The 26914-nt window shown below is 38.9% G+C and overlaps 1 protein-coding gene across 4 annotated transcripts in view; it reads right to left on the bottom strand.

Annotated features, from left to right (window-relative positions):
• LOC132104430 (transcription factor SOX-6-like) overlaps window positions 1–25652 on the bottom strand; it is a 156932-nt gene extending 131280 nt beyond the window's left edge. For all 4 annotated transcript variants that reach the window (XM_059509934.1, XM_059509941.1, XM_059509950.1 and 1 more), the window contains exons 1-3: window positions 25247–25652; window positions 22614–22716; window positions 1608–1678 (exon numbers count right to left, since the gene is read on the bottom strand). The gene's annotated coding sequence lies outside the window, so the exon portion shown is untranslated. The remainder of the gene's footprint in view (window positions 1–1607; window positions 1679–22613; window positions 22717–25246) is intronic.
• Window positions 25653–26914: the final 1262 nt, after the last annotated feature.

Raw genomic sequence — 26914 nt, 5'->3', positions numbered from 1 at the left:
TCAATATGGAAAAATAAAATGCTGGCTCTACTGTAAGTGTTCACTTTCACCCACCCACAAACGCACACTCGCAATGGTCTAAATGCTGAAACAACGCCAACCTAATGTACAGTACAAGGCTTACACTGTTACCCTGAGTGCTGGAGCAAGGCCAGCGTATAGGCCTGATGTTTACTGTTCTAACTCAAGTGGTCCTTTCACCTTCATTCAGCCTAACAATCAGCATTTCATTCCCTTAATAGAGACCTGACCCTGTGACATATCAACATTACTATGTGTTCACAAGACCTAGAATGATACAGGCCACAGCTGTTTTTTAGAGGCGGTTGTACGACACAGATCATGTAACCTCATCCTGAATGGAAAGGCAAAAACGACTGCAGAAATTCCGCCATTACAAAAACTGACATTTTAAACATCACACATCAACAGCAGAGGTTAATCTGAGTCTTCGAAAGTGGCATCATAACTGTTCCCAGCACAATTGTCCAATAATATTTCAGGCCTCCGTTAAAAGATTCTTCCCTTCAGAGTTACAAACTGGGCAGATAAAAGCTATAATCACTCCTGGCCCCTTTGTTTCGTTTTTTTTACCATTCAGCTCACCTCACCGATCTGCTTCTCTTTCCTTTGACAGCCATTCAGAGCGGACTTAACACGCTGGCGACACACACTACAACTGCAGCTACAATAAAAAGCGCCTGCCTCGGTGTAATAGAGCATATTGATTTGAGCTGAAGATGCTGTTTGACTTGAAATCACAGGGATAAAGCTGCTGCATTAGCGTGCGGCCCTGAACTTTGAGCTGGAATATGCCATTCTCAGTGGCCTAATTATGCAGGACCAACAGTGCACACTAATATAACTCTGTCCTGCACCTCATATCGAAGTGACATTTGAAAAAAGATTAATATGAACTTAACTTTCAGGAAGCTTGTTTGCTCAACATTACCAGGAGCAACACTTTGCGAGATATGATCTTTATTACTAGGCTGGAAAGAGAAAACTCCCATTTAAGACATATTGTGGCAGAAAACTGCAGCCGTATATTGACTGTTTACTATGACCCTGTCTGTGTTTCTTTAAAAGGGGCTCTTTCTTCATTGCTGTGAATGCTCTTATTGAGGGCAACTGGCAGCCTGAAAGAACCAATAACATAGTTGGTATTAGCATAAAGAATAGATTCACTCCGTATGCACCGATGGAAGTGTGTTTGAGTGAATGTAGGCTTAGATGCTAACAAGCAAATCAGTTTTCAAATGACTACTTTATGCCTTTTAATAGTAACGAAAAGACTTGAATCTTCATAAAATCATTCATATGTGGCGTTTTATATAAGTCACTTGTGGTTATGGACTGTTTTCCAAGCAATTTTAGTTCTAGGAAAGTGACACAGAACAAAACAACACACTCGTCATTGTAATCATTTGTGTAAGGCCACCATTTCCTGTGTTGATGAAGCATGAACAGTGGTTTCTTGAGTTGAAACTCACAGCAGACTGACATAAAGGGGTGGGACAGCAGCAATCATGGGGGAAAAAACAGATGTTGATACACATGAGATGTTGGACAAGATGCATTAACCGGAAAGTAAAGTTTATACTTACATAAACAGAAAGACTTTATCTCCAGCTCCCAAAGATCACTGGTGAGTTGATTTCGAATTCATGAAAATGACCTACAACAGAACAAAAATAAATGTTAAATGTACATAATACATTTATGTGTACATATTAGCATCGGTCAAAACTCAGATTTGGCTTCCTTTCATTGTAAAACCCTGTCACTTTTGATCAATTTCATGCATTCTTGCTGATTAAGCATTAATTCTTTAAAAGAGTAAAAACAAAGCAGAAGAACAGAAAATCATGAGAGTGGATATCAGAGAAGCGAAGTGAAGTGAGGGTGCTGGCAGGCGGTCAGAGTCCCAGCAGATGAAGTTAAACAGTCGTAGCGCCACTCAACCTCCAGTTACTCTGCTCTCTCATCAAGGAACTCAATCCTAGACAATGTTTAGAGTCCACTTCTCTAATACCTCATTAATCTGTCCCTGCACTGTTTGATTCAACTAATAAATGGCTTTCATACAAAGCACTTGTTATCCCTAATTCCTCTCTCTGCAGAGCACTAATGATTTATTTAGTTACACGCACTGCTAGTTCTAGCAGGTCTTCTGAGGTCCTCCAGCAACGGCGGCAGCACCAAGAAACCCAAACAAACAGACGGTGAACCAAACCCACCGACAACACCCAGTTCCACCATTATCAGACCATATGTGTAGCACTACACCTCCCCTGCATGGTACGGAAGATGTAGATTAGGAAAGAGAGAGAGAGAGAAAGAGTACTGCATAAACCTCACGGATGTTCATTTCTCCACATTATTCTGTTTTTCACAACAAGCAGGAATCTCATTACCAGCTGATTTATACAATTAGCCTGCCTCAGCATCACCAATTAAACAAGGACACAGGGGTTTGAGGTCACCGCTAATTGATCTGGCTGCAATTTGCGCCATCCCTGTTAGAACCAAAAACCTGTGCAAGCGTTGAAGATCTAAGTCTAATTCATAGACGAAGTAAATGGCTGTGTGGGAGGGTGGGTTAATAGAATAAACTGCGATATTTGGTCTCTTATGGATCTGAAAGTGGCAACCTTGAGGCTGAAGGTGACAATGGGAGAAAAGAGGAAGGAGGTCTGACCCTTGTGTGAATGGAAAGCTGTTGTCATCTTAATAGCACCTCTGAGCTGACAGTCTATTCCACGTTCTCAAAGGACCATGCCAGAGGCCTGATTGCATCCCAGTTCACACCACACACACACATGGTGTGTATTTGTGACACACGCTCACATACATTTCTCACAGAGTTAGTGCCAGCTCTCTTTCATGCCACAGAAACCCTTGATGGCGGTTGTGCTTTCATAAATACGGGGCTGTTTTAATTGCAGGGGGTCAAAAAATAAAATACAAAGAAACTTGAAATTATAATTTGATTGGGCAAAATGATGAAAATCAAAAGCTTGCAAAAAAAGAAAATGGTGCAATTTTCTATTGGTTTGGATGAGTGTGAATAAGATGACTTAAGCCCCATTTCCACCGTGGGAAGTTTCCCCGGGAACTAGGGACTTGGGGCCGGTACTCGTTCAGTTTCCACTGCAGGAACCAGGCTCTAAATAAAGTTCTGGATAAAAATTTGCCCCTCAGAAAGTCCCTGCTCGTGAGGTAGTACTTTTTCAAAGGTCCAGAATTTGGGAGCTGAACATGCTGATTGGTTGAGTTCACGCAGCATTGTATTTCAACCACCATTAATTCACAAATTTTTTTTATATTACTGTTATTGTGTCATGAAATGTAGTTTTAAAATTATTTCAGGCAAGAATCTACTTGTTTAAAATACAAATCTGCAGTCTATTCATAAAGACGGCGCCTATTTGAAAATTAGCTTCAGCCATTTCGGAGACCTGAGCTCCACACGATCAGCGGGACACTCAGTGCTCCTGTTTCTGATGAGAGCAGACTCAACTCGGCTAGTCCTTCTGACTTTTGCCGCTGGCTCTGATGTCTCTGTAGTGGTTAAACATAAGATATCATTTGTTTTGGGTAAATCTGACAGGGAATCTTTGGTCTTTATTCTGTTAATCTATTAATATGTTAAAATGAAAATGAAAAAAGGCAATACTGTTTGATATAATATTTTATTTCATGTAATGTACATTCTCTGAACTACATTTCTGCAGCTATTCATATGTTTAAATGAAAACGAAAAGAGGCAGTGGTGTTTGATATCATATTTCGTCTTATTGTAAATAATGTGAGGAAAATTACAGTGGCCAAGGCGAGCTGACTGATGTTATCAAGTACGCTGCTCTTTGCGTCATCCCATCACACTCCGAAGTCCAAGCTACTGAGGACACAAGTCTGAAACTTGCGCACTTGGTACTGAGAAATGCATGCAGACTTACATCACCAGACTATTTGCCTAATCTTCTCTGTATTTTAGACCGTGATGGAAAAGCAGACAGCAACAGGTCTTGTGGAAAAAAAGATCCTGGGATAGATTGTTCCAGGTAAATTAGGTGGAAAAGCTGCTAATGATATTAGAAATAACTATACCAATGCAATAATACATACAATGTATAAAAGACTGTGACGGGCCGCTGTAGTGTTAAGATCATGAATTCATTTTAAAGAGTTCCAATCAGCACCAGCCTGTTTTTATTAGTCACCCAACAGTTTTATTACGGATTCATTGTGTCCGCAATTGCCATTGTGGATTTCTCACATGTTGAGCTCTGTTCTCTTTTTCTCTAATTGACAATAACTGCAATAATGAAGCAGCTGTGGTTGTACAAATGGGAGCTGAAATAAAGAGAGATGAAGAAAGGAAGAACTGTTCGAGTAGCCGAGCATCTTGGCAAATTAATAGATGAAAGGCTAAAGCCCATTAAACCCCATGAGGACAGACTAGGGGGCACCCAAAAATGAAAGATAGGTTTTCCTGTGAAACAACCTTTAGTCATGTGCCGCACTGTATCGGATAAAGAATTGAGCTGTTTAAATGAAAACAGATTTTTCAAATGTCCTGTATTTTTCAGAGAGGTTAAGTGGGGTGCTTAAAGCTCGTGTTGGTGAGGCCAGTCCATTGAATAAGACAGTGACTCCAGCTAGACCATCCGACAAACACACTAGCACAAACTGACTCCAAGAGCACAAGCCAATGGATACACAAACGACATGATGTAAGAGTAAAAGATGATTGAGGATGTTATCTTTGCCTTATTCGATATACGTTTTTAACATTTTACTCAAGAAAAATCAGAATGAAAAGAAAGGTCCTTTCAGAAATCCAATGAGCCTACAAATTCCAGGCATCTGTTCGTGTACAGTAGGTTCAGCTGATTTGATCAATCATCTACATAACAGCGCTGTGTCTTTGACCATCATATGATGAGGGTTGGGAATCAATGACTAACCTCATATTAACGGCCATGCTCTCACACGGCAGATGCAGGCAGGCAGGCAGGCAGCTTGTTTTAAATATATTTGCAAAAATGGGAGAAGTACAGTAGCGTGCTTTACATAATATGTTGCAAATGTGTACCGATAAGAGAGCTTTAAGAGCCTGAACTGTAAGGCAAAGTGGTTCAGATGGGTCAAATATAGATTAAATCCTTCATCTTTCTGAGCGTGGACATGCTGTACTCTCCTAAGGAGGGAACATTTTCATTTGCATCAACTTTGCCTTAGCTTTCTTCTGATCCAGCAACCCACAAAAAAATAAAATCACTTTAAATGTCCTATTTCCCCAAGTCCAGAACATGTTAAGAGGGGATTTAGGGGAAGTAGTTATTGGGACAAAAGAGGCAATATCCCCCATCAGCAGGACGGTCTCTTACCTGGTGGAGGACAGGTTATCTCTGTACTAACAGCAGGACCACTGATGGGAGAAGAGGTGGGGGTGGGTGAAAATAAGGCAGAACAGAGCCGTAAGATGGGCCACTCGCACCCAGCAGTGGGCGGAAGGGCAAAAGAGCTAAAGTGGTGTTTTTGTCAGAGCCAATATTCCTCCTAACAAAAATCAACTAGTGCGCGCACACAAATGACAGATCTGCAGGTGTAAAAGCACTGTACCAGATATTAAGTACAGATGTAAGGGTTTTGAATTAAGGATATTCTTTCAATTCCAATTCAATTCCTGATTTTGATTAAATTTGAGCTGAGGTAGCAAACAGGATGCAGATATGCATTTTTAATTTAAATAAAGAAATGTAAAAGAAATTCATGTAGCTGTAATTTTTAACTAAAAAAAATTAATAAAAATGTATTAAAAAAAAAAAACATTAATAATAGTTTTTTAGAGAGAACAATAGATAGAGAACAAAATTAGATACAGTAGATAGAAATTAAATTCCATCTATGGAAACTGTGTTTAACAATAATTAATATTTAATATTAATATTTACATTTATGCATTTAGCAGAAAATTTTATCCAATGTGACTTACAGTGCATTCAGGCTATATATATATATTATATATATATAAAATTCTTTTTTTTTTTTTTTTTACAGAATGTGTGTTCCCTGGGAATCGAACACACAACCTTTTGTGCTGCTAATGCAATGCTCTACCACTGAGCACAGGAACACTACATATTTTTACATGAATAAAATTCAATTAGCTTTGCAGAATTAATGCACTGTGAGGTCCCGATTCTACTTCCTGTGGGATGTGGCCAGTTCAATTCAAATTCAAACTCATGCACTAAAAGAGAGCCAATTTTTCGCTCTGGATTGTCTCAGGTCCACAGACAAGCAAAAATGACCCAATAAGTGGGATTCACATCAGAAAGAGCAGCAGATCCACAAAGACCAACTTTCTTTCACAGGAATAAAATAAGAGACTACCCATTTCATTGATTTCCCTCTTTGAATGTCCACATGCTTAACTTAAGAGGGCCTGCCTACAGCCGAGGGTGTTTACAAAGCACATTTCATGACTCACATCGTGGATGGGGGAGGTTGTGCTGTTTTTAAATCAAACTTCCCCTCTCCTCGGACTTGCAGACAGCACCACAACAAAGCCAGACTTTCATGTTCGACAGTGGAGACAACATTTCATGTGATTAACTTTGCTGTGAAATAACAACAACGAAAGTCCGTATTAGGGGAAGAAAGGCTTGACCGGCGTCCATGGACCTCAAATCCACCCCGAGAGGAATTCAAGTCCCAGCTGGTCAAATACAGTCTCACTGGTTCTGTGTGAAGCAGACTACACACACTTCACCACATGATTAGAATGCAATTGCAACAAAAGCAAGAGAACTGGTCCTTGTCTTTTTTATCATCGATTAGGCGTCAGTCGATGGAGTTTATTCCCTAGCCATGACACAAAGCACTTTTTTCTCCCCCTATTTATCCGTCCCTTCTATTGAGTTAGGTTATGGAAACAAGTCTGCGTCTCTCTCACTCTCTCTCTCTCCCAGGTAATGTGTTTATTCTCCTGGTCTCATCTTCTAGTTTACGGACTGCCGGCCGTTCACTCTCTCTCTCGCTCTCTTATCGCCTATGCTCTCACGGGGCATTTTAGCTGCTGAAATCCTGTTCACCACATACCGGTTTTAGAATCTGTGAAATGAGTGCAGAAGAAGCATGGCCACAATGTCTGCCTGTGTTACCAATGGCCTCGAAAATGGGCCTGGGAGCTTTTTGTTCAGGGAATGCATAAATGGAAGTTTTTAACACCTCAAAGAAAGGCAGTGCCTTTGTGTGGCCAGACGAGAGAGCCCTGGCTCTCCTGAGGAGGCAGACATGCTGAGTGCTACAGGACAAAGAACCCAGAGCCTGAAGCAGCAGGAGCACACATACACACACACACAACTGCCTCGCACACACACATACACTTTTACGGTACAATACGCACACAGTTGACATGAGAAACATATACGCGGATAAAGGCATGAGGCGTGTACACACAGGTCAAGTTTGTGGGATAACACAAAAAATGATTGCTGAATGTTTGGACATTCACTGACTTACATGAAGCATTTCAGAGAGAACACACTGGTTTTACTATAGGGCTGAACAGTTAATCGAATAAATAAGCAAGATTCTGATATGTGAAAAGCATCTATTAAATCATTCCATCAATGTCTACTTTTGTTTTGTCAAACATTTTCTATTTAAACACATTTTTCAGCTGTATATGTTGTGAATCGTACGTGTATTAAAGATGGTGATGCCTGATAAAGATTTGCGCAAACATTCACAAAACATCTACTGCAAAAATGTTTTTGTTGAAGATCAATTCAATGTTTATTAGGCATTGTCGTCTATGATACATACAGGACAATATTAACAACTGAAAAAAAGTGTTGTAAAGATTTTTATATATTGATTTTGAAGCATCACAAAATGCTTTATTGATTATATCAGGACCATTAATGAGATCCAGAATTTGAGCTTGTGCTGAACTGCAGGGACCAAACAGTTCAAATTATTTAAACTTGCAGTGTCAGCTGTTGTTTATAATGGAATAAGCGTATTCTAATAAATTTGCATTATTTATTAAAAATCGTGTTTAAAAGGTTAAGTTATTTACCTAAAACATTTGAATAAAATACACAGTTCTCAGGTTCGTTTAATCAAATCGTATGCAATTCACCCAAACAAAATAGGTATTTAATTAAAAATTCTGTTGATTGAAATGACAACATTAAGGTTAAGGGCCTTATCATACACCCGGCGCAATGCGACGCAAGGCGCAGCACAAGTGTGTTTGCTAGTTTCAGTCCGGCACCGTTCGCATTTTCCCGTCCAGCGGCACGTCGTTTAATTAGCAAATGCATTTGTGCCCATTTGTGCGCCCATGGGTGTGCTGGTCTAAAAAAGAGCTGTGTTCAGGCACATTGCTGGTGCATTGCTATTTTAAGGAGCTGAAAATAGACTGCGCAATAGACCAACTCAAACCTGGTCTAAAGTCTGTCGCAATGTTTTTTCTTTGTTATTTAAAGAGCGTGTTAGTATAGGCGGGTCCGCAACGCAAGTACACGCTGCTTTTTAAACACAGGGAGCGCAGCAGCACACAAACATGCCAAATATTAACAATAAAATAATTTTTTGTAGGCTAATTAAAAATAAATAAATAAATAAATGCCTACATGTCATAATGGATAGTCATCACATGTATCAGAATTAGGCTATATATTTGCTTGCACACGAACAGCTCCGTTTCATCTCGGAGACGCGTTCTGTCTTTGCGCTTGCCAACATCCGCCGTGTACATAGCAAATCCGTCATGGCACAACTGAGCGCAACTGTCTCTTAAAGGGAATGGAAGATGAGACTCTGATTGGTTTAGAGCTGAAACAACGAATCGATTTAATCGATTAAAATCGATTATTAAAATAGTTGTCAACTAATTTAGTCATCGATTCGTTGCTAAATAACTTTTATTTGCCGTAAGCGGCTCATTTCGTGCATATTTCAAATCTGCGGTGACCAAAGTGTGGCAGTAATGAGCCACCGGAGGTTTTACTCAGCCAGTACAACAGGAGAAGTAGCGAATAGCCAATAGCTGGCCTTGTTTTATGTCACGTGCTTCCCGAACAGCGTCTCTGCAGCCATAGACATCATATGATGTCTATGTCTGCAGCATTCAGCGTGATGTGGAAGTACTTTACATTGAGCCTTTAAAAAAGAAGAGTAACCTGTAAACTCTGCACTACTGAACTGTTTAAGGGGACGTTCACATATCGCGTCTTTTGCGCGCTCAAGTTCGTTATTTCCAACACCGCACCGCATCGAGTTAAAAACATTTCAACTTTTCAGAATGCAGCAACCGCACCGCGGGTCATGTGACAAGAACTAACCAATCAGCTTCATCCTTTCCCGTAACAACGTTAAAAGCTCAGTCAAGATGAAAGGAACAGCTGATCATAGTTGTATATGGATTTCCATTTTGAAATACATTTAGTAGCAGAGCAAAGGCAGACGCCTCAGGGGCGCTTCTGCGCGAGCGCTTTGGAAAGAAGGAGAAAACGGTGCGCCTAGCGTTTTCCACGCGTTTTTAGGCGCGATTTGTGAACGGCCCCTAAGACTTTCATTTGTGCAGATTCTCCAGTACAATGTTGTTTGCAAATGTTTAGTCATAAAAGCTGATAACATTGCTTTTTAACAGTTAACATTTAAAGCTTTACAAACATGTTCTGTGATCAGTTTGTCGTCAGTTCAAAATTCAGTCGTGCAGCCTAATTATGACTGAATGAGAGAGGTAAATGTAGATATTTGAAATGCACTTTTTTTCTAAGTATTCACTGCTCTTTTTCACACAGCAGGTTTTTTGTGTGTGTCCAATATTTTTTTCTGGACAACCTTCTGATGGATTTTACTTTAAATTGTGAGTTCCATTCAGGTTTCATGCCATTGGCACTTTTTTTGAAGGATTGTTTACAATTTCACAGCAAAAGCTATAAAGCTTTTTCCCAGTATATAATAAAATACAATGCACTGCAATTTTATTCTGTTTTATCCTTATTCTTCGTGAAAATATGTTCTGAAAGATTCCTTAATAAGCTTTGTTCGGGATGTTAAACTACTTTAGGAGCCCTAAGGACTGCCATGATGAAAACATTATTTGAAATCTCCTTGTGAAATTTGCTAGAGTATGGGTCAGTGTTCTGATTGCAGAAGAGTTCGACAAAGGATTACTAACACAATAAAACAACTCCAGGTATATTTTTGATGAGGATATGACAGTGCAAAATGGTTAAAATCTCTTAAATCTATGCTGAATGATAAAGACCATTTATTAATAATTTACTTGGGGAAAAAATGGAAAAAACTAAAATATAAGTACATAAACCGATTAATCGATTAATCGTAAAAATAATCGACAGATTAATCGATTATCAAAATAATCGTTAGTTGCAGCCCTAGATTGGTTTGTTGCACATTACGCCCAAAAAACACCCATTACTCATTAAGAGAATAGGGACAACCCATTTAGACCATGCGCCCGGGCGCGCCAAACGCCTTTCCGTCGTTAAAATAGCAAAAGTGGATTTGGACACGCCCTGAGTGCACCTGCGCCGTGCACTTTACACTTTGTGTTTAAATCAATAAAATAGGGCCCTAAATGTTTGTAATATTCACACAGCCACAGCAGATAAAGACAAAAAATATATTAAGATGAATTATGCAGATGCCGATCAAATCACACTCATAAAAAACACAGAGATGAAAGACATAATGTGACTGATAACTAAAGCCTGAAAACAAGTCAACAAATGTTGGCACATTGATTTGATGTGCTTCCTACCACTGGAAAAAAAAATTCCCATAAAGATTATCCCTTAGTGCAATTTATTTGATTTAGTTTTTCAGACAAATATAAAAGACGGGTCGTGCAGACAATCAGAGTGGCTATGCTTCGGCTGCCTACAATAAGCATTTAAATGCAAATATGTCTGATGCACAAAGAACCTGCAACTTCTGTCAGAGGCAACATAATCAACCTGCAATTGTCTCCTGACTCTGAGTCATTTCCAGTGACAAGGTCTAAGCAGCAAGCATCTGTATTCAAATTACTGCACTATTTAAGGCCGCAGTCTGTACAGAGATATTTTCCCTACGGTAAGTTGTGCTGAAAGTCAATCATATGGTGAATTAAACCAGAATGGAATCAATCGATCCAGAAAAGATCAGGTTACAACCAGGCGCGGCGGTTACGTGAAAATTATTTGTGTTGTTCTTGTTCAGACGCAGGAGCGTGTGTACGGCACAGTCTCATTTCTCAAATATTACATTTGCAATTGAATTGAAACCTTCATTGTCCACTTTCTCTATGAATAAACAGAGACAATTTAAATGAGGAGATGTGGTCAAGAACACAGATAAAGAAAAGGGAGTTGTGTGCAGCATTCTTCTTCAGAAGAATAAAAGAAACCTCAGTTAAGTATGCCTGGAGAGTATGCAACCCTTGGTTCCCAAAAGATGTTTTTTTTTTTGTGGTAAATGAAAAATATTTCAGGTCTCAATATGAATGATGGAATAACAAAAAACAGTTACGACTCATTGGTACTTGCATTCTTCATGCACAAGTTCACTTTTAATTCTTTTACCAGCAAGCAGGGAAGAGCACATTGTGCTCTAGGGCTTTGGTGGCTTCATGAAAATCCAGAACCATGTTTTTTCACAGGCAGACCAAAGGTAAGAGCAAAAATAAAGGAGGAATCAGCTTTTCTTTTCTTTCAATTTACATCTTAAAGTTCAAGAGCATGTGCAAATTCCTGCTTGAACTGTGTTTGATAGAATTCTGTGCTATGAAGAAGGTAAAATAATTCATAACACTTTTCATTTTTGCATATAATTTCTCAACAAATCTTTTTACAATTTCAGCATAGATGTAAATCGTAACCACTGAGAAAATAAGTTTCTCTTTTATTTCTTAACAAATCACTATTAACCCCATTTCAAAAATCACCTCAAAATCCACAATCACTCAGCATGTGGAAATGAATCCGTTAATTAAAAAAGAAAAAGATATATTGGCTTTAAAATTTTTCTTCGTTCTTAATTTTTTAGAGAGGAAAATGATTTAAAAGATGGACATAAATTTCAGCTGACAGGACCGGGAGTCGCTCAGTTTCTCTCTCTGCTCTCTCCCCTATATGCTAGAGCTTCTGTACGACTGTATGAGAGAGAGAGCTCATCTGTTCTTTGCAATTCCCCCCTCTGAGAAAACAAATGTAGTGTTTGAGTCACTGATCGGTGGTGTAATTGAGTTTAACACTTTGTCTTTGAAATGAGGAGGTCGAATTACCTCTCCAGTCAGGCAATAAATAAGTCAAACAAGGTAAGGGCTCCTGCCAGCATATTTTAGTGCAGAATTCAATTAGTAAAAAAACAAGAGATGCTTGGTACTTCAGTTAGCTATTAGATGCACGTCCTTTTCCATGATGCTTTCATTCTGCATGAGGCAATCAGGCTGGGGGACACCACTGATGGAGGACAGCTTTAAAGAAATCCAGCAATCGTGGGGCTGGGGGGGTGCTTGGCGAAATTACAGGTCACATGACCAGTGCAGGCAAGTCAGAGGGTGAGATTATTGTTGCTCTTTCTATGCCCTCTCGCAACAAGCCAGACAGCTGTAATCTACCAAGCCTAATATTGTTAAAAAGCAATGATCCGAATAAAAAGAGCTGAAACCGGTGTTAAAGGGATAGTCTAGACAAAATGTACAATTATTTCATAAATTACATAAATTAATTGTTTTATTATTATTATTTTATTTTATTTTTGTACAGAAGTCATGCACATTTGAAACAACGAAAGTATAGGAACATTTCAGAATCCTCGTTTTTGGGTAAAGTATTGCTTTATAGGGACATTATACATTTGCACATAGTGACTATAAGGTCTAAAGGCATATTATACATATTTTTTCCATTTTATAGCCCATATATGGAACAGTTTCCATTGATTTTAGCACGTTCCGTGATGCACATCAAGTGTGTACCTGAGGGCTGTTGGACAATGTATACAATTAGAAAGTAAGCTGGGACACACACAAAAATGCACATACACGAACCCACACAGCAACACACCCAACTGGCTACAATGTTGCCTTTGTGACATAATGCTCCTTGCACAGTGGATTTTTGGAAAATAATCCAACTTTTCCTATCCTACATATCCAGCAATAACAACTGATATCACAGGTCCAACCATATGCCCTGTGGTGCTTGTGAAGGTTTAGCATTTTCTCAACAAGTGGGGGGGGGGGTAAAAGAAACACTGTTAAATGGTTATTATATACCGATCGTGCCCAATGAACCTATTACAATATGGTACAGACATGAAACCAGAAGAATCTTGAGGAACATTGAGGAACCCCACTGCTCAAAACAACAGACAGTTAAAAAGCCAGCAAAAGAGAGAGAGAGAGAAGGAAACTGAGAAGAAAATAAAAAATCTACCACTACGACCATGTTTATGAGATCTATTTCTGTTATGAGAAACAGTCTTTCCCTGCAAGGTCCATGAATGTGTGTCAAACGCAGGTCCAGGGATTCTAGCGAGATGCGAAGCTCCCCTGGTGTTGAGACACACATGCTCTTCAGCTCTGTTGGTCGATAATGGCGACACGAGGATATCATTATCAGCACTAGTAGGCGCGACAGGTGGGTCACATGAAAGTTCTTTAATTTTCTCTTGCTGGCGGGACACATGGTTCATATTATTCTCTAGAAAAGCTGACAACGCTCCAATGAAAATATCAGGAGGCTTCCACCACCACTACTGTTCGCCACACACTATTTTCAAATGTATCTTAGATTATGTAGCAATGTAAATATTCCCTCCCTACTGGGCTTCGAAGGGTAAATTTGGAGGGAAGCTGACATGTAAATAAACAAATGTGGGGATTTGAGGAGGCATGTGGGAAGGTGTTTAAGTGTAGGGGTGCGATGTGAATACAACACGACAAGCTAAACACATGATTGACTCCTCCACTTTCTGTTTCAGCTTTCTGCACGGTCAAATACATTAGCACTCACAAGGCGAAGAACTCAAAGAAATGTAGATAACTAGAACATATATATTAGCCTTCACCTGAAGCATCTGCACTATACTGCTGTTTATATGGCATATGTGTGCATGCATTCTGAAAGAATCCCATCTGTATGGAATACCGTCCAAGTCGTTGTGGTACTGGTTCTATTTGTGCAGCGCACAACAACACAGGTGTGAATTTTTTGAAGTGGGGTGAAAATACGATTCTTTTCTTAAGTCTGTGAAAAGGCTGCAAGATAAGCAGCATTTATCCATAAATTCAGAGTCGGCCCTAAGCTTTTTTATGTATAGCTTGCAGAGCGCAAAACCATGCCCTGCTGAAATCAAAAGCCGTAATAGTCAGGTTAGCCACTGTCATTCTAAGAGGGAAGTCGGTTGTGAAATTGTAAAATTGTGAGGCTCTCGCTGTCTATTTCACAGCCTACATTTTATGAACGCTTGCTGAAATGATTTATAAAATAGAGGCTATCACATGGCAGCCAGTGTTTGAGGCTCACAGAGGTGAGGGGAGAAAAGGCTCAAGCAATCCTAATCTGCCTGCTGAAGATGGCCGCTAATAATACGCACCTTTATCTCCTTTGCTTAAACAGTGCATACCTTGAAGTTCACAAAAATGTATGATACTCATTGAGCTCTCCGAGCGCAACAGAGTGGAGAGAAAGCAAGAGAGAGAGAGAGAGAGAGAGAGCAAGAAAGCAAAAGAGAGGATAAGGCCTTGCCATTTACCCCTTTCACATTCCTCACAGATTCAAGTCCAATTTGCTCTGAAAGTCTTCTGCATTAAGCCTGACTGATAGAATATGAAAACAAGAGTCAAACTCAGTCCACCCTTCCCTTGATTTCTCCTATTCATAATCAGAGGCTGTCATACTGTGGCCATACAGAAGTAAATCTCTTCAAACTAGAGAGGGGAAGAAATTCACCCTTGATATATTCAGTTTCACCCTCTGCATGAATTAATAAATTAATAAAAGGGGTCTAATTGTGGCCTGAATATATTATATATAAAAATATAATCTAGAATCTAAAAACTGTGCAGCCCCAGTGACAAGCTGATTTTTAAAACTATTGTTTGTCTCATTTTTAAATAAATAAGTATCCTATTGTACTTTTACCTTCAAAACAACTGTATAAAATATATTTTAAATATCTACTCAAGTGGATAGCACTGCATCAGAGGGTTAAGAGAGAGAGATTAATGGGCCGATATCTGTATGCATATTTTCTGCCCAATAGCTAGAGCTTAAAAGGCCCAGATGAAATCTTTGCGGTAAAGATGATATCATAGCGTTGTGGTTGTACAGCAGTCTGGCAGACACATACCTCACTCTAGAGAATGAGAGAAGAAAAACAAATCTCTTAATAGTGTTTCTCCTTGCCTTTCCCATTGAATATTCATCCCGTTTCCACATCCCCAGAAACTCTTCTAATCAGAGTCACTTCCCCTTTAATCACTGGTGCTGTAATTATGATTTGATAAAGCATTTTAGTGCACTCTTCAGTGTCACTCACATATCTATGCTTGGAATACTGTATTAAGAGCTGTCAGCCCTTAAGAGGAGCACATCCCAAACAGTGCTGATCCAAATATGGCAAACACGCCCATCGGCTCTAATTGAAATTATTACAGGTTTGAACATGCTAAAGCTACAGCTAATGTTTCCCCTGAAAGCGAGCGAGTCGATGCGAAAGCAATGAGTCTAGCAGACTCAGCTAAGATTCCTCTACTTTCCTCCGATGTGCAGTAATTGTTTAAACCTGAGTGGAAATGGCTGAGTGACTTTTCTCGCCGTATGCCAAAAAAAAAAAATGAAAAAAAACACCCTATATTGCACTTTCCTATTCTGCTTCTCACTTTCTAACTCCATCCAACACGAGGATTGAAGGAAAAGCCTCTCTGGTTTTATGTTCATCTTGGAAGAGCAAGCGTTCAAGGATGATCTTTGACCACAAGTTGATAATGATGACGATTTAATTAGAAGCCTCTCTCTGGTCTGGAGCCGGCCCAAACTCCTCCACCCTACAGATGGAATAAATAGCAACAGTGAAGAAGAGTAGGGCCATCTTTTGCTCCTTTCTTCTACCACTCCCTCCCTCCCCCCTCACAACTTCTCTTTCTTGTCATCTAAGTACCACCTCCAATCAGAGACAGAAAGCATTCTTCCCCTATGACACTGCACCGCAAGTCGTTTGTGAGCCATCATCGCTCAAGCTTGCATTCCTTTCCTGCGCATGCGCCTCAACGCTCTCCAATTACCAACATGTGGTGCACTGAAATATTAATATAATTCTTAAATAATGTTAAAATAACATTCTAATAGTAGAAGCTGCTAAAACAGGTACAGTAGGAGAGGAATGGTTTCAAGGTAACAGCAGGAGCAGCTCTGGGCTCCAGAACCAAATGGAGCAAAGCAAAAAGGACATGGCTCTGGGACAACCAGTGTTGTGGAGAAAACATTTGCATCCTGGCAGGCCCCAGGGGTTCAGTTTAGTCCTGTGTCATAGTTTCGGTTTCTTTCCATGCTAGAGAAACAACTTGTGAAATGAATGAGCTCTTTTTAACGGCAGGCCCATGACGGAGTGCCGCAAGATGACATGTCTGCCAGGGGAAAGGGTGGTGGGGCTGTAAACCTGCCAGCATCTTCCCTTATTCCAGCTTTTTGTAGAGATTGTATGTTCCTGAATGCTGGCCTATACGATTAGTGATTCAGAGTGATTTTGTGTGTACCAGTGTGGGTATGTTGATAGATGGCAAGAAGCTCCAAGGAAATGCATGGGAAGCAAAACCGCAAGATTTTCTTAAGTTTTTAATAGATTTCTGCCATATATATATATACATTAAAAAAGCGCATCACATTACAGTTCACTTATTCAGCTTGACTTGGCTTTAGTTATAGACAGCTCTCTGACACAGCCCTTTGACAACGCGACTACTTGTAAGAAAAATTAGGGCTTAAAATATGTTCGTAGCCCTTCCTGCCCCAAGATTTAACATGACACACTAATGAAATGAGGGTCATTTTTTCAAATTCAACTTCAATTTGGTTCCCAAAATATTCACTTTTTCCAGCCTCATGTTTTCACATTGGGGTGGTTAATATATCCTGGCAAATCCAAAAAGAGAAAGAGCGAAAGAGAAAAAAACGTAACTTTGAACACACTGCAAGATTAAACTGCAGCCACACTGAGTTAAGGCATACAACATTGCTTCAGTTCAATTTATTACGTTCAAATGACCTTTTTGCCCTATACAAATGATCAAGGCAGAAGATGAAACGTGTATGAACGGAGTTGAATAGATTGTGAGATCTAGTGTGATTGAGCTCATATTACTTTGTTAAGATTTCGTTATTAAGGTGTAGTGACAGAATCTAACATGGATTCCTATTAAAATGACTGGGGGAGGGGGTGCAGTTTCAAACCAAGCAGTTTTCTGTTGGTGAACGCATCAAATTAGTGTGATCAATTTGGACATTTGCGACATTTGCGTTGTGAATGTTTTTGTGGTACAAATTTCCTTACCACATGGATTTCTACTGAAATAACTGTAAATTTGACTGCACCTGAAGCTTGTGGAGCCATGACCCCAGGAACCATGACCTCTACAGGATCTTCTGAAACCGCCTACACTCCATACAGCTCTGAGCAGAGACACCCAGCTCAACAGCCACATCTCTGAATTAAGACATCATAACATCATTAGCTGCTGCGTGCCTTCACATGGAGACCACTCAGGCAAGCAGCTCTCTAAACTATAAAGGCAAGAATGGCAGATCATGCTAACATGCCACACACACACACTCGCTCTCATCACATTAGCTGCTGTCACCACTTGACCCGCATTCAAAAACTGTTCATGGACACATCCATAACGGTAGTCAAGTGCTTTCTCTCAATTTGTCGGTTTGCAGCTGCACTACATCTTATTCCACTGACAGTCAGGTAGTAGTGCCTTTCACTTCTACAGAAAAAAAGACAAGAGAGAAGGAGATTGGTGTGTGTGTGTGAGAGAGAGAGCGAGAGAGAGAGAGAGAGAGAGAGAGAGAGAGAGAACACTTGCGGCTTGGTCTGCTGAAGCCATTTTCTTGTGACGCACATGTACACAGATGGCAGAAAGCCTTTAAAACTGTGAGCGGGTGCACATAATCATGGAATAAGGAAACAAAAGGGGCTGGTTTCAGAAATACTTCAGTTTAACTACTGTTAGACACACAGCCACAGCATTCTTCTCCTCTCCTTACCAATCCTCCTTTGTCAGTTTAATTTGCTTCTGGCTTTATGCATCTTGAGTTTCCATACATACACACAAAAAACTATGGGTGATGTGATTTTGGAGTCTACATTTTCCATACAAATTTCCAGACTTTCAAATGTCCTACCAACTAGCAGAATGAGTCTGCAATCAGCTACCAGCTTCAGCATTTTACATTCTAGAAGATTCTCATCACAAAAACCAGAGCCTAAGGTGATTACAACACCATTTAAGAAGACAGCAACAGGCTCTCTTTCACAAAACAGAAAAGTTCACGAGAATTCAAAGGCCCTTTTTTCTTGAGAGGAACTCTACTCTGAACTTCAGAGTGTTTATTTCTTTGACACAGTTCTTAATACATATATATCTCCATTTTGTGATAGAATATAGAATATTAAAGAATAAAAAATATTTTTTTTTTTAAATCACGTGTACTATAAAAGTAAGGTAGAGTTCAATTTGACAGCTTGATCTTACTTGCTCACATCTGAGCTAATGGCAGAGTGTTCTGCTGAAAGCCGCACAGATCCCTTAGTAATGTTAAATGTAGCATCTTAGGTTAATTATCAACTTTTTCTACCGTGAATGACCGGGATTATCAAAAATATTGTGCAAAAAAAAAAGGGCCTGATTCCCTTAATCTGTGTTCGACAATTTAGCTAATAATATCATAATATGACAATTACGATCTGAACAAAAAAAAAAATTTCGTTTTCAGGGAAGCATTTTTGGACTGAGTCTTTTAAAGAGTAAAGTGATAACACTAGAATAAAAAGACACTGAATTTGGTGATTAGTGGAGTTTCGGACATTACTGGGAATTACTAAGTCTCAAATATAACAATTTAACGCTTTTAAAATGTACTCATCAATACTTGTCATTCATATCCCAAAAACATGATAAAACCATAACCTGTCCTTGGAGTTTCTTTCATTAATAATAAAAAATGAACAAGAAGCCTTTGCAAAATCATAGAACTTTACAGTTATTTTTTACGATGCCTATACACATCGCACAGCATCTGCAAGACCTTTCAGCATCTTCAACAGTGAATTTCTTCTAAAGAAATATATATAATTTCAAACCCAACAACTGATCTGCCATTCAGCAATATTTCAGCAATATTTGAGGATGAAAAGGTTGAAGGGAAAATGCAAGGGCATTCGCGAGCAAAGAAGAACTAGTCCTGAACACAGAGTCCATATCAAAAGATTTATACTCATTATTTATTCATGCACCAATTAAAGGTTAAACACGTGCCAAAGCCTGTGTGTCAGAGAGTAGCTGTAGTGAGCGAGAGAGAGAGAGAGAGAGAGAGAGAGAGAGGAAGCCACAACAAGAAGGTTAAGAAAAATGCAAACTAACTTTGTCTTGAAATGCTTTTGGCCAGGAGACAAGCTCTCCGCAAAAGAGCACGGACTGGCATAAACATTTGTACAAAATTATAAGTGCATTTTGAGATGCATGCAGGAGTCAACCGCCTGCACACTGTTCCCCTCGCTCACTCTCTCCCAGCAAACCCTCCACCCCAGAGCGCGTGTGTGTATACGAGCTCCAAACCACTGCATTTTAATTACTGCCAGCAAGCACAGCAAAACCCCTTTGAAATGGAAATGGACCCAGAATCTTCCACTGCACCGCAGAAATCTTCTTCTGACTGATGAAAAAAAAACAATACGCTACACCAGAGCCTAGACCTGATCATGCTGATTATAACCACCAATGAAGCCAGTGTCAACAACCTCACCATCCCAGAGATCCCTAGCATTAAACCTTCATATTCATGTGTACTTATAAAAGAGCTATAGGAGAGAGAACTGTAGGAACGTATTCAATAATGCTGAAGGATTATTTGTCACACACCTAGTTTCACACAATACCAAGTTTAAAATAATTTGGCAAATTAAGGGAAATTCTGTGAGAAAATGAGGGGGAAAAAAGCGTTTAGTAATATTTCAGAGTGAAAAGCTTCCGTGTCTCCACTTTATTGTGCATCAACAGGCCGTAGATGAACATGTGCTTTCAGTAGTGGGCAAAAGGTGTACCCTTCATTAACAAAGAGTGTCCAAGACATCAAAGACGTCTTCAATTTTATATTCCCATGTGAGTGCAACCTCTAGACCTGAGATTGCAAAGGGGCAGAAAGCATAAAACACTGTAAGAAAAAAGGCCTTTTCAGCAAGGACTGTCACTGAAAGACATGGCCATCTGTATTGGAATTTCACAAGGCCTCCTGAGATATTGCTTCTCTATGTTTTTTTTTCAGACGCAAGACTGCAGTTTGGTCGTGTTGTTAAGCCACAGATAAGTACAGGTTGGATAATTTATACATGCGCTGGAGGAAAGAAATACTTAAGTCCTAATGTTAAAGGTCTTCACAAGACTACAAATCTATTTATTTACTATCTGTCACTTGATTGTTACAGCTCTGATTAGATTTCGGTGTGTCCAGGGTCAGCATTCCTGTCTATGTAAATCATTAAATCATAAAAATCATACTGGAAGCCCTGGGGATCTGGAGCAGCTGTCAGTGTGCCATCTTCATTGATGACAATGGATCTGTCATTCGGTAGGAATGCAGCGGATGGCTGCGAGAAAAGCCACATGTACTGCATGCACTCCAACGTCGACGTGCTTGTAAACGCAACCAGTAACGAAAGTGATGCTTTCAATAAGAAAATAAATTCATGCCTTATGTTCAGTCATTCAAGACCTGTAAACCACCTTTACTTGTGTCATCCTTATTTTGCTAATTAGTAGCCTAAACTTACTATGATTAAAAGTGCAGCGAAGCTTCAATAACACATTCCAGAAACTTGAGAGATTCTGACACAAAGGGGGGGGGGGGGGGCTTTCTAATAAACATGTTGCCATCGGTTTTGATCATTGTTGAAATATTCCACAGCAAATTAGCTAACACTTATAAAGACAGATGTCACAACATGTGCTGCCACATTTCCTTCTCATGCATTCCTCCTCTACGGCTGGCGTGCTGCTTACCTTTACCAGACCTGCTGTTGTTTACCAGCAGTGTTGTTTATCATTAGGATTCTGCTGGCACTGTTCTAACCCCTCCAATACAAGATAGAGCCAGATATTAGAGACTTACACCTGAGCATCTTCCACTACCTCAACATGCTCCTTTCCACTGAATACTAAACTGGCCTGCACACTACTACATTACAAAAATGAAGACAAATTTTAAAACAAGAGTATAATAAAATTAATAAGATGAAACATAATTTTGAAAAAAAAAATAGAATGTGTGTGATAAGAACGAGATTGTTCATAAATACACTGTGTGAGCTCAAAAAAAGAAACCCTACACTTCTTATCTCACTGTATCGTCAAGATATATATCCACTTAAGAGGCATAAGGATAATTTAAACATTAAAGATGTATTGCTTTACAAAAAGAAACACTGAGTAAAGTATATTAGTTAAACAAAACTGTACATAATAAAACAGTCGCGATAAAAATTTAATAAATGCCAGAGCTGTTTAAAGCCACTGAAAACAGATTAAAACTCAAAACTGATGGTATAGGGAAATCTGAGACAATATTTCACAAGTACTAAAACATATGGCAGACAACCTCTGGAAACAACTGACTTTGGCACATGAAAGAAAATAATTCAAAGTTCATTTACTGTTCAGATTTTAGTACTGATAATGCATTCGACTGAAGCCAGTTTGCAATTAATGTCTCCAAAGAAGCAATCACAAGTCCCTTCATAACAGAGATACACATACGAAACTATAGTTATGCAGCTGCACTTACAATAAAATGAATGGAGAAAAGCAATTATCTCATTCAAAAAATTAATAAATGATCATTTATGTGAATATAAAGTAGTGGGACTTGTTTAATGTACCTAAAAAATCAGAAGAACCCACAAAACACATTCCATAAGAGGAAAACGTTTTAGCAAAAATATTGCATGCATTTAAAGATTAAATGAAATGCATTTTGGTGGCTTGAAATTACAACTGTCTCTAAATAAAATATAATACTGAGACTCTGTTACAGTGTTTTAACAACTTATATTTAGAGATAAATTGATTATTAATTTTAAAAATGCAAAATGTCATCACTGTATATAATCTAAAACTAAAATTAATCTAGATGAGTTGTAAGAATCAAAAAAGTCAACAACAAAAATACAAGCTAACTTCACACACTTCACGTGTTAAAATACATTTTCCAGCTGTCAAGTCTCAATACATTAGATCTGTTCAAATTCAAGCGAGGCATCGCAGAACAGAATACGTTCCAAATCTCTGAACTTACTGGCACCATAAGCGTTCGTCTGCGATCTGCCGGATCCAGCTAGGAAATGCTCTTTGCTTGCACAAAACCACAAGTTCCTCCCCAAATCCACGGACAGAAAGTCCTGAGAAAAAAAAAACAAGACAAACAGAGATCGTCATTATCTCAAACGCTCTAATCTCAGAGAAAATGAAACTGCGTGATGTCGTTATGAAATCGCACATAAACCTTCATTCATACTTCATTTCTGTCCACATTCGGGGAAATCCAGCATGTGCGCCGAAAATAGGGTTGAATGAATAGAGTTTAAACTTTAAACAGCGATCGGTGAAGTTAAACAAAAAGAAGAATATTAATTTACACGGGTGCGTACATTTGTGATGTGTGTTAATAATAAAAGAGAATGGATTTTATACGTTCAAATGGCACGTTTAATTGATTTTTTACATTTGGTTGAATTAATAAAGGTGGATAACGGTTTGTCTTTTCAATGCATGACTTCAGAAGAAGCAGGCTAAGTAAACGCAAGGGATAGGCAACAGACACCTTTTCTCAAAGGCATTGAATATTCTCTATTGGCAGAAGTCTCTATTGAGTGCAGCATATCCCTGTATAGCAATCAGGACAATGTGCTGAACTGGCAGTCTAATTATAAATGTTCCATTGGACTCCAGTGCCATCTTACCTTATGAGGGAACAGCTAATAGCAACTGCTCAAAACAAAATGCCATTACGGGCTCAACTTCACCCCAACAGAGGGACAAGCCAAGGGGATTGTTTTTCAGACAGCCCCCTCTCACTTAAGACAAGAATGTATTATTAGACACCCGGTTATTCTTACAGACTGGACACGATTTTAGGAGAGAAAATCTAGCAAAGTTAAGCTGTGTTTAATAAAGGTGTCAGGTTGCATCCAGCTGCGCGAGAACAACAAAGCTTTTGTGTTTCTGCTCTGAGGTTTAAAAAGCAAAAAAGGAGTTCAGTGTTGGGCTTTCTAGCTCCGGGAAAGTGTTTAACAATAAGCAGTTTTATGTTTTAATTTTTGCAATATTTTAAACGTCCCTTTTGACGTGTCTGAAGTGCTTCAGGAGTTTTCAAAGACCTTTCAGTTCCGTCATACGTCGGTGTGCTGTGTTATGCTCCGTATTAAAATATTATCGCATCTCGTGCAGCAGTCGAAAAGAGCTTATCTGTGTCTTTGAGGGTCTACTTTTGGGAAACACCCATGAGATGATGGCCTATCTCTGTCCCACAGACTGAGTTCACACACATTGCGCTCCATTTGTCCTCTCAATACCTCATCGGAAATCTCAAAAGCATCATGTAGCACAAAACTTAAAAAAACAAAGGTAGAATAAGCATAAACATTAATTTAAAACCTATAAATAGTATAATGGGAAATAGCCTAAACGCTGAATTATTTTGCTGGAATTATTTTGAATATAAATTCACGGTAAGTGTCATTTAAAACAATTCTCTGATTTTGTTGTTTAAAGTTTTTTTTCCTCATGGTTTTAAAATAATAATAATAATAACTATAAATAGACCTGCATAAACAAAGGCAGACAAGTGCCGTAATCGCTCAATAAAATATCACATTCTGGTAAAATTAATAAGCTCTTAACAATTCCCGGAGGTCACTTACTTTTAGTCTGAATGTGTTTCAAGGCACCGTTTTTTTTTGTTTGTTTTTTTACAAGCTAGGAGACTAAAATGAGTCTGTTTGTCCAAGGTGCTTATGCTATTTTATCTAAATGGATCAGCTTTGGATGCGTACTACATTTTAATTTAATGCTTATGCATTCTGCAAATATCAATATGCCTGACCTCGAGCGAAAGTTGAGAAACAATACCCAAGCTCGCATAAGAATAATTTTGCCTTTAACATTTTTTTTTCTTTAAATTACCTCTCTTACAGACTTAAGATGTCTCCGATCCTAAACACACAAGCATTTTTTATAGGCTACCAGAGAGAAAGTTAAAACGACGGGTTGTTGTCAGCAGTACTGTGCCTTCAGCAGCGCTTCTCCCGTTATTGTCAATGAATAGTACCGCTCTGTGGACAGAAGTGAAATTACCTCCTGTGCAGAAAACTTAGCCGCCGTCCGGTGACAACTACAGGCTATCTACTCAGAGATAAAACTTAATAAATTGCACCGCATCAAGAGTAACAATCATACAGACATTGTTAGTATTCAACCCTGCGCATAATTATTGTTTCCGTCGGCGCGCGCTTTTCTGAATTAGCTACAGTAGCCTACACTAGTTGAACTGCGGACGGTGAAGTACAGACAAAACATCATAACTGCTGGGATAACGTTCAAGAACCACTTGGATAATGTCTGTTGAACTTTTTTCCTGTTAGTCGTCAAGGTTTTTACAGTTTTTTGTGAAGACAATGCTCCTCGGTTTGGGCTACGGAGGAGGCTATCACGCGGCACTCTTCGCTGAAAATTACCGTTAAGACATCAATCCTGGACAAGCCAAACGTTTCAAATATTTTGGACAATTCATGTAAAGCTTCTGTAATGAAAACGCAAATATAGCCACAAAACAGCTGCAGTGTTACGGCGCAAAACGACGATAAACACAACATGACGAAGATATATGAAATCACGGACCACAGGTTAACGTTACCAATGCTAAAAGTTTACCTTGATGTGAGCAGGGTCAAACAGGCGCTCGTCTTCGTCGTATCCCGTTACTGGTGTTCAAACAGGTTACAAATAGTGTACACTTATGTGTACAAGCAGAGAAAGGGAAGAAAAGAAAGAAAAGATCAACTGAAGTGTATCGCTTCCACTGACCGAAGAGGGAATCCCGCTTTGGCTGTAAGAAGTTGAACTGTCAAAACTGCTGAGTGCAGTTATAGGTAGCCTATATTTATCTCGTTTACCCTCTCTACTCTAAAACAGAAGCGACAGAAGACGATGGTTACTGCTGTCAATCTTGGCAATCAATGCAAGCGGCCATGTCGCAAGTATTCAAAGCATTTCCCGTCGTGCAACATCAGAAAGTGAGTGGCCAGGGCATTGATCTGAGGAAAGAGGCAGGGCTCCCCTCCCAGACAACACATGAGAGAGAGAGAGAGAGAGAGACAGACAGAGAGAGAGAGGGAGAGAGAGAGAGAGTCTTTAACGGGGTGGGGTAGAATAGTGGAGATTGTGGAAGGGAAAACATCAGGAGCCACATTTGAGTTATATATATAGTAGATATAGGATGCGAATATATAAAATATCAATGTAGTCCTAATTAATATTTACATTTAAAATTTCGCATTAAAAGCAACACTAATATTTGCGAATGTTCACGCGTCATTTGTTAAAGTTATGTATTGTCTTATTTAAAAATTAGCTTTGTGTGCACTTGAAAAAGTCATAGGCTACTTAGTGCTGATCAGGTAAAAAAAAAAAAACTAACTTTTTTTTTTGTAAACAAACTCTATAAAATATGCACATTTTGTCACTGAATTAAGCTGAAGCTGCTCAAGAAGCCTCTCACTAAATTTGGGACAAATGGGACAATGAAGGGACAAATGAAGTTAAAAATATACAGATGTGGATTTTACTTTCTTTTGCGTTACTCTACTACTTTTGTGGATAACATATCGAACAAAGTTTAAGCGACGGCAAGCCTCTTTTATTTTATTTAGAGTTGGGTATAGACTGCAGAAATCAGTCAGTAGCAATATATATATATATATATATATCTGTGTGTGTGTGTGTGTGTGTGTGTGTGTGTGTGTGTGTGTGTGTGTGTGGTCATACAGACAAATAATATTGTTGAAAAATGGTTAGTGTAGTTTCGCAAAAAGAATGCTTACTGCGTCTATTTATCCAACGCGCCTTCGTCTTAAAAGATTGTAAAACAATGGGTTTTTTTCACCTGGAGCGATTATTGAAGTTAGTCTTGTGCCAGTAACTAAAGGCCATCTCAGGTCATTGTACAAAAGCGAATACAGAAGAATCCTGACTGTCGAAACAGCACCATGTGTAGTAGAATATGATAGCAAATTATTTGATTGATATATTGATGAATTAGCCTACAGATACTAGGCATCCTGAGCAGCATTTATACTCTTCACCTCTTGATTCCCTAGAACTATTTGAGAAACTCTATCATAAATGCAAAAAATAATAATAATAATAAAGATTTGTTTTTACAAAATATGTAAAATTTTATTACAAATCAGTTTCACTAGTCATAGATTTAGAATTTTGAAATGTTCACAAATGTTTTATAGTGTCTTAACTTGATTAACTTGTGTAATAAAGTATAGTTCGGAAAAAAAAGATTTATTTAACTTAACTCTGTTTTATGCT

The sequence above is a fragment of the Carassius carassius genome, chromosome 2 (genome assembly GCF_963082965.1).
Source record: "Carassius carassius chromosome 2, fCarCar2.1, whole genome shotgun sequence".
Taxonomy (NCBI): domain Eukaryota; kingdom Metazoa; phylum Chordata; class Actinopteri; order Cypriniformes; family Cyprinidae; genus Carassius; species Carassius carassius.
This window is presented reverse-complemented; position numbering and strand designations above follow the sequence as displayed.